This window comes from Octodon degus, unplaced genomic scaffold (assembly GCF_000260255.1).
Source record: "Octodon degus isolate 3935 unplaced genomic scaffold, OctDeg1.0 scaffold00410, whole genome shotgun sequence".
NCBI classification, from domain to species: domain Eukaryota; kingdom Metazoa; phylum Chordata; class Mammalia; order Rodentia; family Octodontidae; genus Octodon; species Octodon degus.
In genome coordinates, this window is record NW_004524986.1 from 476,480 (window position 1) to 481,228 (window position 4,749).

The following is a 4,749-nucleotide window of genomic DNA, read 5'->3' on the forward strand; positions in this document are numbered from 1 at the left end:
AGCAGGAAACTCTCCGCACACTCACCAGACCTGGGCTAGGACTCTGCTTTGCTAAGCTTGTTCAAATAGGTGCTTTAGACCACTGAGCCATCTCACCAGCCCCTGCAATGACCTTTAAATAAGGGTTCACCCAATATATCTTTTATATAGTCCTGCATAACTATCTTATTGAGAGCTCTTTATTGTTCATATAGGAGCATATTGCAACTTCTCTTGCCTTTTGAATTATGCACTTTGTTATTTCCTATATGCTACTTCTGGAGGTATTAAAATATTTCAAGTTTGTATAACTAGAAAATCTTTTAGTTTTCAAGGGTATGTTTGCTAGGTATAAAATTCAAAGAGGACAGGGCTTTTCTTTCAGTCCTTTAACTAATCTAGTTTCTTACACCTTTGGTCCTTGTTTTTTGTTTTCTTTTTAATATAGAATAAGATGCTATTGAATTTTGTTCTTCCATAGCTAATATTTTTATGTATATGCTTTAATGATTTTTTTCTTTACAAGAAGTTTTGGACAATTTCATTTTTGTGCATCTTCGTATATTTTATTTAAATGTCTTTGCAAAAAGTTCATTTTTCTTGGAAACGTGGTATTATAAGTTGAACTAAATTCAGAAATTTTAAATCTTTTTAAAAAAATGCTTGAAACTATTCTTTGAAGCAAGGTACAATTCCCCTATGATGAATGCTATCACTATGTATATATAAAATGTATCAATAAAATATTTCAAGGAAAAAAAGAAAATAAATAAAAACTTCAGTACATGTGTGAAGTACATCATGAATGCATTCATTGTGGGTTGTTATTAAATGTACATGATACAACTTAATTCCCATAGCTTTTTTTTTGAGATAGGATCTTCCTGAATAGTTTAGGCTGGCTTTGAGCTTGCTATATAGCCAAAGTTAGCTTCAAATTCCCACCAATCCTTATGCCTTAACCTCCTGAGTGCTGGAGTTACTAGTGTAGGCCACTCTGCATGGATAGTAGCATCATTTTTTAAAAAGTCTTAAAATGTACTGTATGTATGTGTGTATTTGGTATAGGTTCTCACTACACAGCTTAGACTCATAGTGATCTTCCTGTTTTCAGCTTCCCCAGCCCTGGGATTACAGGTGTGTGCCACCATGCCTGGGTCTCAGGGGCTGGCTTAGGGTGCCCGGGGGCAGGGCTGGTTTGGCATGTGAGTCCAGGGATCGAAACCCAGTCACTGTGCTTGCCTAAGCAGGTGCTTAGTCTGTTGAGCTATCTTGCTGGCCTAAATGTGCTTTAGCAAGTTAATGGTATATTACTGCTCCATTTCTCAGAAAAACTCCAAATTTAAGGTATCAGAAATAAAACAAACAGTGTACATCAATAAAAAAATGCACAGTATGACTACCTGAGTTAGGCAAGGCTAAGAGCTGTTGTCAGACTTTCAGAATACAGCAACCTTATTCCTAAAATTGTACTAGGCCTATCAAGAAAAGCTGTGAGCAGCAACATAATAAACACAAAAATGTCATTTCTGGGATGTCCTTACCCAAGGAAAAGATGGAGGCAAGTTAACACAAGATTTAAAAAATATAGCCAAGCAATGGCCGTGACTCATCCACATGGCTGAAACTGACAAAGATTCTACAATCTGAGGTACAGGATCGCAGGATAAATCCTGAGGGGATTTTACTGACCTTATCAGACCCAAAAGCTACAACTCTTGTTGCACAGGTCCTGCTTTACCTTGGTCTTTACCATCCAGCAGAAAAGTATAAAAATGAAGTATAAGAAGTAAAGCCATGCTGTTATGTTGAGCTGTAGGGGACTCAGGTCAACAATTTCTGACATTGCCAGTCAAGCAGAACATCCAATACTATCATGGACTACTGGACTCTTTTAGAATATTTTGCTGAGTTAATACACCTATAATATTCAAATAATGGAACTTAACAAATAAAGGGGACACAGATGAATGTCCATTTGGTATCTGTGTATTCAAAATGGTTAGGATAGATATATAGTTACATTCTCCTAATGAATAGAGGAATTTGTTCTAATGGTGTTTGTAAATAGAATATCATGTCCGCATCTTGTACAGCAATTAACCACTAGGAAGAATGTATTCAATGTGTTAATTATTGAAACTTTTCTACCAATTTGGTTTGAAACTGTCTCAATGTTATTTGTTTCTTAATAAAATTAAGGAAAAAAATTAAAAAAATAAACAATATGACATCCCCCCAAAAATATATATGCTAACTTGAAAACCTCTAAGAGAAAATGTCTTTAGCACATGAATGAGTAATATGAGATATAACAGAACCATACATAATCTGTCTGGGTCTCCGTGGATATTTGTCTGAATTCTCATGTGGGAGCAAATGGAGCAGTGGGGCTAAGGTCACTGGGACATGTTTTTTTTTTTTTGACATGTTTGTTTTTTGTGGTGAATGTGGCAGTGTCTCTGGGTGTGAGGGGTGTAAAAAGCAAATAAAACACAATAGACAAAAAACCAGAATGCTCAAGATCAATGGGACTCTATGGAATCATTCTGTCATGGTTCCCTCAAGCCCTTCCACAATTCATTATATTTCAAATTTCAGGAATCCATCACACAGAGCTGATTAAACAATGTACCACACAGAATTTGCTAAATATTATTCCTCCTTTGCCTTCTGCCCCCAGCATACTCCCTTAGAGTAGCACAGGCAGGGAAGACCTAACTACTGGGAAGAATCCCTAACACTTTTTTAAGGTAGAATTCTGACTAGTCCAGAAGGGTTCCTTCTTTTAAGGGTTTTAGATACTGACACAAACTAGACACTGCAACTTTACAGGAGCTGTATGGTTGAAAGCAGGAGGGGTTCCACCCACTGCCTCAATTCCTTCCATCATAGCGGCCTGGACAAAGCATTCACTTGTTGGTGACATCAATTCCAAGGTTCCATTGGGCATCATAGTGGCAGGTCCTGGAAGAGCTGGGATACCAGCTGGCACCAGAGTAGGAGCATGACTCTTCTGTTGTTTATGCCCATAGCACCTCCCATAACCATCTGGTCCATCTGTATCTGCTTCTCTCGCGCATCAGGGAAGGTTCCCTTGACTCTTTCTGCTGTCGCCACATCATCTCCTTGTTGCAGCTGCATTTTTTCTTCACAGTCTATGCTCCTCTTCCTGCCTGAGCTCCAGTTGCTTTCGTTTTTGGACCTCTTGGTTATGCAGCTCTTCCATTCTCTGAAGTTCTTGGCATCTCATCAAATCCTGCCTCATCAGCATAACCTGGTGCTCATGGCAAGCAGCCTCCATCTCCATCTCCAGCTTCTCATGGGATTCCTTGATGCTCCTGTCCACTTGATCCTGCTGCTGCTTCTCCATCTCAGTAAGTGCCTTCCAGCGCATGGCATATTCAGATTCATAGGCTGCAGGCTGTGCAAATCGAGGTGGTTGCTCTCTCTCTCCTTGTGAAATTGCTGGTTCTTTATAACAAACTTATCTGGAAGTCCTTCTTCATTGTCTAACTGGTCCATAGGCTCCACAGTCACAGGCAGAGGAAATGTGGTTAGCAAGAAAGACCCTTCACTGCATCTGTTCAGAGTTCTCCATGTGGCTGGCTTCCCTGAAAACTGAACAGCACCTTTTCCTGAGGGTCTTCCTTGATTACCCACAATGATGACAGCCCTTTCCACCTAGCCAAACACAAAAAAGGCATCTTTGCAGTAGTTCATTGGACACATACTGAGGAAAGTCTCAGGCTGTAAGGGATGCACTGTGGCAGGCAAAGCGCACTTGCAATGATTTTCCACAGAGAGGCATATTATCCAGCTCCCCTTTGGCAATCTCTGCAAGAGTTTGTGTTTCCAAGCAGATGAAGCCAAAGTCTTTATCCTTATGAATGAAAACTTCTCCTGCTTTCCCATATTTTCTCTCTCTCTCTCTCTCTCTCTCTCTCTCTCTCTCTCTCTCTCTCTCTCTCTCTCTCTCTCCTGAGGATTGAACTAAGGACCTTGCACTTGCCAGGCCACCACTTATTCTACTGAGTTATCTCCTCTGCCCACCTATTTCTCAGAGTTTCCTCATTTTGTCCTCAGTAATATCAGGGGGAAGATTGTCCACAAAGTGGTGGCTACTTTGGGTAAATTTCTTCTATCCTGGTTTTCTATAAATCTTCAGGTCAATAATCAAACCTTCATTATGGCTTCTGGCCTGTTGCCCACTTTCAGGCACTGGTGGCTGCTGCTGCTACAGTTCCTAGTGATGCTGTTGATGCTTCCTTGGAGCCTGGTTCTGCTGCACCAAGTTAAAGGTCTTATTGCTCTGCATTTTTATAACCTCAGCTTGACTGAAGAGAGCAAAGTGCTTCCAGTCTTAACTTCAACTCCACCAATACTAACGACAGTCCTTTCCTCAGAGTAATGGCAACTAGCATCAATATTTTTAAGTGAAGTTTGAATTAATGTATCTATTTAAATAGAATTGTTAATACTACTTGTAGTGAGCTCAATCCAGTGCCTGGTCCGAAGTAAGTGTTCAATAGATGATGGTAGGTATTATTACTTTTGGGTTGTTAATAAGGTTAACTGTAGAAACACTAAATTGTTTTATTATATGCCAGTAAGATTTATTTGTTTGTTTAAATATTGGATGGAGGGAATGCTAGATATTTACCCCCCAGTTTTCCAGGCATATCTACTGCTAGGAAATAACCATGTTTTTTAATTTTATTTATTTTTACTTTTATCATATTTTTTATTTTAATAAGAAATCTTTGAGGG

The 4,749-nt window shown here is 39.3% G+C and overlaps 1 pseudogene; it reads right to left on the minus strand.

Moving 5' to 3' along the window:
* Positions 1 to 2,776: 2,776 nt before the first annotated feature.
* LOC101582865 lies at positions 2,777 to 4,297 on the minus strand (annotated as a pseudogene).
* Between the last annotated feature and the right edge of the window lie 452 nt (positions 4,298 to 4,749).